Genomic DNA, 10,185 nt, shown 5'->3' with positions numbered 1-10,185 from the left:
AAAGACATGGCCCTGTCCTTGAGGTGTCTCTAGCTTGTTCAAAGAGACAAAATTAGCACACTTAAGGCAGAGGAAGAAGAGAACTTTATCAAAGCCTATACCATGAGCTACTAATGACAAGTTCCAAACAGCATCTGAGCAGTCAGCTCACTGAGGACTGCAGAAGCCTGCAGAAGGCTGTACAGAACCCAAGTTCAAAATTCAGCTCTACCAAGTACAAGCTCCAAGGCCTCAGGCGAGTTATTTAACTTATAAAATGGCACCTATCTTGCAGAGTTGTAGTAAGGAATGAAGTCAGAAAAAAGCTGAGCACGGGGCTTGGCACATGCCGAAAAAGCCAGTAGCTGTTCTTATGATTACAGACCCTCCTGATTCTGACGATTCTGAGAATAATTCACCTAAACCTCACCTGAACATGCTTTGCTTTCCACTAAGAACATCTCCTGAGGCAAGACCTAAAAGGGGTGTCAGCTTCAAAATATCCATGTGTGTGTGTGGGGGAGGGGGGAAGGGAGGGCGGGATGGGAAGCCCATAGGCAAAGAAAGCTTAATGGAGGGGTGCTCTGGAGAACTGAGACTGAGGCCTGACTTATCTCTGCTTCTTAGACCTCACACACTGTGGGTACCTGAGGACTGCTGTTGATCTGATTTAGAGTTCCTTGTCATTTTGCTAAGAACCTTGTCATTTTGCTAAGAACTGCTGTTGATCTGACTTAGAGTTCCTTGTCATTTTGCTAAGAACCAGAATGTTCGTGAATTGAACAGCTAACTGGCTGAGTAGTCCAGTGGTTTTCAACCAGGTTCAATACCCATCCCATCCCACCCATCCTGAGGGCATTTGGCAACATCTGGAGACATTTTCGGTTGTTATAACTGGGAACTGAGTGAGGGTTGCTACTGGCATCTAGTGCATAGAGGCCAGGGATGCTGCTAAACTTCCTACAATACGCAGGACAGCCCCCCAAGGCAAAATATCATCTGGCCTCAAGTGTCCATAGTGCAAGGTTGAGAAACCCAAACTGTCTTAGATCTAGGGCAGCAAGCCTGGCAGAGCAGTCTTTGAATGCATTCCAAAATGTGGCTTGAGGGATGTACCCCACAGACGTGTGCTCTCAAGCAGCTCCCATTAGCAGCCATCACTAAGTGTCCCACGCAAAGGGGTCCCAGCCTGTGGTTCTTCTCTTCCAAGGTCTAGAACCTTGGCCACCAGATGGCGCATCCTAAGATCGCCATCTGGTGGCCAAGGTTCTAGACCTTGGCCACCAGATGGCGATCTTAGGATGCGCTTTCCCACTGAATACTTGCACCTGGGCCGGACCTGTCGTCCCATTCGGTGGACTTTGTTCTTAGTCCATTGCCCTAAGCACCTGGTAACCTTCAGGAAGTGGGATTTGGGGGGAGGGAGTCATAAACCGGAGAGAGGGTTCAATATCCCCTTCTTGCTTATCAAATCTGGGGCACTTACAACCCCAATCCTCCTTTCCAAACAAACTAGTATTTACTCCCTTCAACTTCCTGTTAGCCGTGATTATTCTGAAAGATAATTGTACCCTGCTATTATATAAAATGCATCTTATTGTCCCTGTCTGAACAATGTACTGAGACGATGTGACAGGAAATGGGGAGATAAGCAGACAGAGGAGCTGTGGGATGGGGGCTGGTACATCCCTCAGGCTGACTTGTCCTTGAAACTATGCATATTTTATCTCCTTTTATCATCCCAGCATGCCAATCTTGTGGCCATTTTAGAGAGAGGATTAGTAATTGGCCAAAGTCAAACAGTCACTCCAAGTCTAGTTCTCCCCACCACCCCAAAGGGCCTTCTGTTTATCATCAGCCTGGGAGAGTTCCTTGCGTATTAGCCCCAGCGAGTTTGACTGCTGGCCACATTTGGCAGTCTATGTAATTTATCACCTAAAGCAGGATACTTGGAGAGTAAGAAGGGACACTACCTGGACAGTATGAGACAACAGGTACAAACCCAAGAGGTGCAAACCCAATGGTAGGTCATCCTAACTAAATTACCTTTCTTCTCTTATACAACAAGCTTCTGAGACCAAGCAGGACTTTTTTTCAGCTTTCATGATATTTGTGGGACCATCCAGTGCAGCCTTAATGGAGGATCTGAGGAAAGAAGGTAACAAAACTGCCAAGGCTGGACCTTGGGGTACTGCTGGAGACCAAGGGGACGTGGAGTGCTTTCTCTGGTGATGCCAGGCAGGTGGCAATTCTGTGTATACAGAGGAGATGATGAACTGAAGAAAAGAAGTGCTTTGCTATAGTTTTCTACTTGGACACCCATGCGTGTTTTGTACTATTTTTATATGTGTTGTGTAGTGTGGTGTGTGTATAACGACCACTGCAGTGATTGTGAATGTTTCACTTATCAGTTGATTGTTTTATGTCTCCCAATCTTTCTTTGCCTTGCAATACTGTAGCTGAATCTTGCACTCTTCTCCTTTACCAACTGTCACGATGCTATGTTTTGCCAGTAGAGGGCGCCGGAGATACACCGAAGGAGGAAGGCGCTTCTCTTCCTGGTGCCCTATGCTTTGCTTCCTTCTTGCTCCTGCGGAGTGCGGGATTTCCAGGGAGCCTCCTTCACCCTTGCGAATGGCTTTCTGGTGAGTTCTTCAGGCACCTCATCTGGCTTCCAGTGAGTTCGAGAGCACTCTATGAGGATGGCTTCCCAGAAGCTTCCTGGAGAGTCCGTCCAGTGCCCCAGGAAGTTCAGTTGCTTTCCCTTCTGGGCAGCTTCCTGGAAAGTTTCATTGTCACCCCAGAGGACAGTTTCCTGCTTGACCATCTTTACCTGTGTCACCTCAGCAAACTTCACCATCTGGTGGGCCACAGCCCCACTCTCTCAAACAAGTTGTGTGTTGGGTGAGGGCTCTGGAGTTTGTTTTTTCCTGGGGTACTCTGCCTCTCCTCCAGGGTAGTGCCTGCTCCCTGGGCCAGCGCCAATGCCCTGTTAGTACATTCCTCTGATACTAGTTAATAAGTCTTTGCTTAGCTTTCCAAGTTTACTATCCTGTGTTGTTTTGATCTCATGTCTCCACCAATGAAGGGTTTTTTTAATCTTTTAATATCTATCTTCTCTTAATATTCTTTTTGTGTTTGTCTTGCTTATCAATGGACTTGTTTGTAAAAATAAATCAGCAGATAGATTCTTTCATTCCACCAAGGGCAGGACACATGAGTGAGTTTGCTAAGTGATTTCAGATAAGTGACCTGAAAGTGCGTAAAACCGAATAAGGTATATATTTGGAGTAGCCTCCAAAAATCAATTCTCCTTATACTTTCAAGTTCCCTGTATTAAAAACACCATGTTGATTAGGCCACTTTGCAATAAGAAGTAGACAAGTCACCTTTCCTCTTTAGGCCTCGGGATCTCCTTTTGTAAAATGAGAGGAGAGGACAAGCTGTTCTCTAACATAACTTCCAGCTATGAGAATCTTAAATGCCATGACCGAATGTATATTCTACAACCTTTTATGCCTTCTCATCTTACACAGATATAGAACCCTCAGTAAGGCATCCAAGGCTAAGTGCTTCTTTGCTTAGTAAAAGCATCATTTCCCGCATATGTGCAACCACCTTGTTGCACATTATTATTTTGTTATAACTGCCTTGTGTCACCTTGTTGCAACAAATATGCAACTGACAAAGCTTGCAGTGTTAGTCATTTACTCATTAGTGAAAATGAGTGCAGAAAGACCATCTGATCCAATACTCACCTTTGCAGAGGAGATGGTAAAGGCCCAGAATTATTAATTGACTTGCCCAGGGTTATAATATTGGTTGTGACAAAGTCAGGACTAGAACCCAGGCTGCTTAGGTCCCAGGTTAGTTTCTTACATCGTATTTCCCCTGTACCATCTTTTAAATTCTCAATCAGTTCTTTTCCTGAAGTCATATTTGACTGGCAGCAGAAAGAGAAGCTACTGTATGCCTAGGATTGGGTAACAGGAGGTAAGGATGAATTCATCACTTATAAAAATACAAGGGTATTCTGAGGGAGAGGATAAGAGAATTCTGAAAACAAACTTTGCCTCCTACTGATGAGGAATGCAAAATAGCTCCATGCAATTGCTTAAACCAAAGAACTTTAAATATGCTTTTATTAAGGCCGAATTTTCACTGTATAGAATAAGCAGGCTCTTCATTTATTTTTGTGTGATCGAACTCAGTGGTTCTCGCTGGGCAACTTGGTACCCAAGGGACATATGACAATGTCTGGAGACATTTTTGATCCAAAACGTCAATAGTGCCAAGGTTGAGAAATCCTAATCTATTCAAACATGTTTCTTAAAATCATGGAATCACAAAGCTGATAGTAGCCATCCTAATGTCTAATGTAGTATCTCATGGTGGTTTTGATTTACATTTTCCTGATGATTAGTAATGTTGAACATTTTTCACGCGCTTATTAGCCATTTGTATATCTTCTTTAGAGAAATGCCTATTCAAGTCCACTGACCATTTTTTAATCAGATTGTTAGTTTGGTTTTCAGTTTTTTGTTTTGTTGTTGTTGTTGTTTTTGCTGTTGTTGAGTAATAGTTTCTTATGCATTCTGGATACTAACCTGTTATCAGATACATGATTTGTAAATATTTGCTTCCATTCCACAGATTACCTTTTCACTCAGTTGAGTGTGTCCCTTGATGTACAGAGGTTTTTAATTTTGATGTAGTACAATTTATTTTTACTTTTGTTGACTGTGCTTTTGGTGTCATATTCAAGAAATCATCCTTAAATTCAATGTCATAAAGCTTTTTCTCTATATTTTCTTCTAAGACTTTTGTAGCTTTAGATCTTTGAGCTCTCTTGAGTTTAATCTTGTATATGAGGTTAGGTAAGAGTCCAACTTCATTCTTTGACATGTAGATATCTAGTTTTCCCAGAACCATTTGTTGAAAAGACTCTCCTTTCCCTATTCAATGGTCATGATGTCTTGTTGAAAATCATTTTCCATTTATGGGAAGGTTTATTTCTGGGCTTTCTAACCTATTCAATTTTTTTTTTTGTCTGTCTCTATGCTCACATAACACTGTTTTGATTATTGTAGCTTTGTGATGAGTTTTGAAATCATGAAGTATGAAACCGCCAACTTTGTTCTTTTTTTTCAAGATTGTTCTAGCTATTTGGGGTCCCGTGAGATACCATGTGAATTTTAGGATTGATTTTTCTATTTCTTAAAAAAAAAAAAATTAGGATTTTTTTTTAAGGATTACATTGAATCTGTAGATAGCTTTAGGTAGTATAGACATTTTAACAATATTAAATCTTCTAATCCATGAATGCAGAATATCCTTCCATTTATTTGTGTCTTCTTCAATTTTATTGGTAAATATTTTATAGTTTTCAGTGTACAGATCTTTCACCTCCTTCATTAATTTTATCCCTAAGTATTTTACCTGTTTTTTGATGCTATTGTAAATGAAATTGTTTTCTTAATTTCCTTTTCAGATCATTCATTGGTAGTGTATATAAATGCATCTGATTTTTGCATATTAATTTTATATCCCAGGACTTTGTTGAATGTATTTATTAGTTCTAATGAATTTTTGTGTGTGTGGAATTTTTAGGAGTTTTTTTTTTTATATATAATTAAGTCATCCATGGACAGGGATAGTTTTAATTCTTCCTCTTCTATTTGGATGCCTTTTATTTATTTATTTATTTATTTTGTCTAATTTCTCTTGCTAGAACTTCTATTACTATGTTAAAAAAGGAATAACAGAAGGAGTCACCTTTGTCTTATTCCTGATTTTAGAGGAAAAGCTTCCAGTCTTTCATTGTTGGGTCTGATGTTAGCTGTGGGCTTTTCATATATGGCCTTTATTTTCTTAAGATAGTTTTTTCTATTCTTACTTAGCTGAATTTTTCTTTTTTTTTTTATCATGAAAGGGTGTTGAATTTTGTCAAATGCTTTTTCCCGTATCAGTTGAGATGAGTCTTCTCTCACCTCTTCTTTTTAATGTAATCATCTATAGCTATAAAATTTCTTCTTAGCACTACTTTCCCTGCATCCATGTTTTAATTTGTCACATTTTTATTTTTATTTGTTTCAAGCTATTTTTAAATTTCTCTTGTGATTTCTTCTTGATCCACTGGTTGTATTTAAGATGAGCCTCTTAAACATGAAAAGGTAATCTGGGACAACCAGATCTCCTCTGTAAGGAATCTGGAATAAGAAATGTCCTCCCAAAATAAGTTGACTACCAGTAAAAGCTAAGGCTGAAAGACTATCATATAGAAGCCAAGATAGACCGCAATCTGAATTATTGTAGAGTAGGCACAAGAGACATAGAAAAACTAGACAGAAGAGCATGTGGCCCAGAAAAGAAATCATGGAAATCACCAGTTTCTAAAGCAGCCACAGTCATTGATAACACACCACTAAATTTCTATTTTAAGTTTTTAACTTAATAATCCCTTCTTTCCTAAGGTAAATTGAGTGAGCCTCTGGTTGTTGTGACAAAAAGATTTCAGTGTAAACTATGATCTTAATTAAAATGCATATTTTAAAAAATTTTCCTTGGATAAAAGAATAAAAGAGAAAGCACCAAGCTGTTGAAAGTGGGTATTTCTATGGTCATAGTGTAACTGGAGATATTCATTTTTTCCCTATATACTACTCTGTGGTTTCCAAATTTGGGAGAATGGCTATTGTTCTTATAATCTGGTAACAAAAAATGTAGACCTATCCATATATAGCACTCTATGTCTGTTCTAAGACATGAGTTATCAGTCTCTCTGTCTTCAAGGAGTTTATGATCAAAAACCAGCAGCCTCACCATGTTCAAAGTGACTTGAGTTGAATTCTAGCAAGATAGTTGTAGCAGGATTGTATTAAAACTCCCCTATTAAGGCATATATAACAATCAGGATAGCAAAAGTAAAAACCCATAGACATGTTTAATACAAAACTGAGTGAAAAGGTATATTCACAAACCCCAAAATGTGAGTGAGTGAGGAAGACAAGTCACTGCCAGCTACAAGACCTATTTGACATTAGCATTTACGCAGAATGAAGACAAGTTGCTTCTGATTGCTCTGAGGACATAACTCCAAAATCGCCACAGGTTCTCACTGGAAAACACAGTGGGGCAATCTGAGAAGAGCAGCTGAAACTGGAAGGGGATTCTGCAGAATCCAATCTATGGCTGAGCATAAAGAGACCTCAGTAGGTTGGAATGTATTGGAGTTGTGTGGGCCCTATGAACTCATGAAAACCAATACACTATGGCTTCCAGGAAAAAGCCCTTCCCTGAGGAGAAATTGCTGTGGGTAGAATTCACATTGAACAAGACAGGGCCAATAGAGGCAAAGGAGAGAAAAGATCCAAGTGAAAGGAGGTAAAGGAAGCAGATATCACAAGGTAGAAACCACGTTTTTGACTCCTTCATAAACACGAGAAGGAAGCTAGAGCTGTGATGTGCTGTCTCTCTCACTTCTAAAAGTATAATAAATGTCACTTTCCTTAAAAAATGAGCAATAAAAAGGGATTGCCAAAGAACAAAGTCATTATAAGAAGAAAAAATATTGAAACAGAATAATGTCCCTACACGAATGATGAAAGCAGGCTAAAGAGACATGCCCACAAACTATATGAAATTATACCCTAATATCCCAAATGAGCTAAAGTAATTTTTTAAATTATAGAAAGGACCACCTAAAAATGAATTAGGAAAGCTCTAATGAGGTCATTAGAGAGAAAGACGATTTGAAAAGAGAGGTTGACATTCAGAAAAGAATTAGAAATGGGAGAAAAAATTACAAATGAAAACCAAACTAAAATGAACACAAAAGTGACAAATGACAGTGGATAGTACCTTAAGACAGAAGACGGAAAGTAGAAAATTTTAAGTATAAGAAGAAACAAAGAAAGAGATTTTTCTTAGTGTATTCAGAAAAAAAACTATAGAAATAGAAGAAATGGAAAGAAGACCAAAGCAGTGGAATAGACAAATACTCCAACCTATAAATCAAGGAATATTCTTGAATTAAGACAACAAAAAGACTTGAAACATATTGAAAGGACACAGCACATACATAGGAAAACTGACCCAAAACGGCAACACTGAGACACAGTCTAGTAAATGATGAGACTGTTAAGGAAAAAAAAAAAATCCATTGGGAACCCAGAAAAAAAAAAAGACTGCCATCTATAAGGAAAAAGAAATCAGATTTTCATCAGATTTTCAACATCAGCACTTTATGGATTCCTATATTCAGCCAAACTGACCTTAGAGTCAAGGACCAGAACCATGTAGGAAGAGAGACAATGTTGTTCTTGGGTCTGTTTTGCAGGAATGTATTAGCAAACAGCTTCAAGCAAACAGAATGTTTGGTTGACTGGAGAGACATCAATGCAAGGACTGGTAGTAAGAATTAAATATATGTTTACTGTGGATCTAAAATAAATGATGATGCTTATGAGAGAGACAGTACAGTATATAATGGCTATATGTTCTGGCAATGTAAATAAAATACAACTATTAAAAGAGAGATTGGGAAGAATATGTGAAAATAAACTTACTAATTGTCTTAGAGTTATTAACCGAGAGTACAGGGATAATATTTTATTCTACAGTAGGATAAAGAGCAAATGCAGCAATTTCTCCTTGCAGGTACTCCACTCCTCCAGACTTTTCTGGATGTTCAGCTTATAGAAACCTCAATGCTCTGAAACAAGACGACATCTTAGCATATGATGGCAGGATGCTCTGTACCAAACTTTGGCTGACCACCTATCATAGTAATGGGTGTGAAGCATCAAGAAACACTGACCTCCGTTCAAGAAGATGCATCATTTTAGAAAACTTACATTAATGGGGTAAAACAAAAGAAGTCTTGAGATCCAGAAGGAGAGGTCACAGTTATCTGAAATCCCCCCAATATAGAGCAGTCTCTGCTGATGCATCTTTTGCTTTTTTCATTTTGATGCCTTCTGTGATATTGCCACTATGCCTATGTGACATATAAGAAAGGAGCAGTTACCTGTCTGAATATCAATATGAAGCAAAAAAAATCTCAGAATAGGGGCTTTCTGTATTCAGAAAATAATACCATGCTAGTAAACAACTCCAACTTATTTCTAATGGAGTCTGAAAGAGGGGCTCATTAGAGATTCAAAGCTTGTGACTCACTTTAATTAAAATTTGAGTTGGAAGAGCTTGGAGAAACCAACCCAACAAGTGAGATTTGGAAGAGAGAGAGAGGAGAAAGGGGCAGGATATTGACATGAATAAAGGAAGCCTTAATTAAAGGATTAATGATGACAATAACAATAAAAATTGCTTCTTCCTCACTTTGTGTGTACAGTTAAACAAAGTACTTTGTGAGCCAGTGCCAGGCTGAGGCTACCCTTCCTGACTCAAAGACATAAAAATACCTGCACATTCACCATTTGGATGTTTTGCACAATTGAATGTTTGAGGCCTGATTTGACTGAATCACTCCTCAAATTCTTTACTTCACAAGGGTTGTATTGACTCACCTGCCTCATTTAAGAGGAGAGCCCTTCTGCTAGCCTAAATGATGATTCAGATGCCCCTGCCCCAAACTAAACTGTGAAATAACTACAGGAAGGTCCAATAAATCCCCCTTTCTCCTTGAATGCTTTTTGGAGAAAAGATTAAAAATTAAATACTTTCAAAAAGTTTTGATTTACTTTGCTTTTGCCTAAGCCTGTGCTTTGTCTGTCTAGTGGGTTGGTCAGCAATGCCCGAGTGCAGCTAAAATGATAGACACTCTCACTGCATTGTTCTGAATTCATTCCTTTGACTGCTCACTGTCTTCTCATTTAGGTCTTAGAATTGAATCTTTAACAAGGACTGAAAATCAAAGGCTACCAGTACATTTATTATTCACCTGGAGTAAAATCATAATAATATTTAATACTTGTATGGTTCTTTCTCTCTACCCTCTTTTGTTTGCCCGGAAGATTGGGTCTATGAGAGCTCAGGTGAAGAGCAGCATTTACCCAGATTTCGATATAATGGTATGACTCATATCTTGCTGAGTTCCTTAAATTAATATTCTGTTTAAGATGAACTTAAGTCAGAGACTCCAGTTAAGATGATAAATAAACTTTCATAAGCATTTAAACCTACACAATTAATTATGAATATCCTGTACAACTGTATCTGTAAGTAAACTCTGCAGTACTGAGTTTC

General features: G+C 38.7%; 1 long non-coding RNA gene across 1 annotated transcript; it reads left to right on the top strand.

Annotated features, from left to right (window-relative positions):
• The first annotated feature begins 1,781 nt into the window (after positions 1-1,781).
• LOC120610387 (uncharacterized) lies at positions 1,782-9,679 on the top strand. Its single transcript, XR_005654926.1, has 2 exons — positions 1,782-2,002; positions 8,638-9,679. It is a non-coding gene; the product is annotated as an uncharacterized LOC120610387 (long non-coding RNA).
• The last annotated feature ends 506 nt before the right edge of the window (positions 9,680-10,185 follow it).

Source organism: Pteropus medius, unplaced genomic scaffold (genome assembly GCF_902729225.1).
Source record: "Pteropus medius unplaced genomic scaffold, Ma_sr-lr_union100, whole genome shotgun sequence".
Lineage (NCBI taxonomy): Eukaryota > Metazoa > Chordata > Mammalia > Chiroptera > Pteropodidae > Pteropus > Pteropus medius.
Note: the sequence above shows the minus strand (reverse complement) of the source record. Positions and strands in the feature narration are given on the sequence as shown.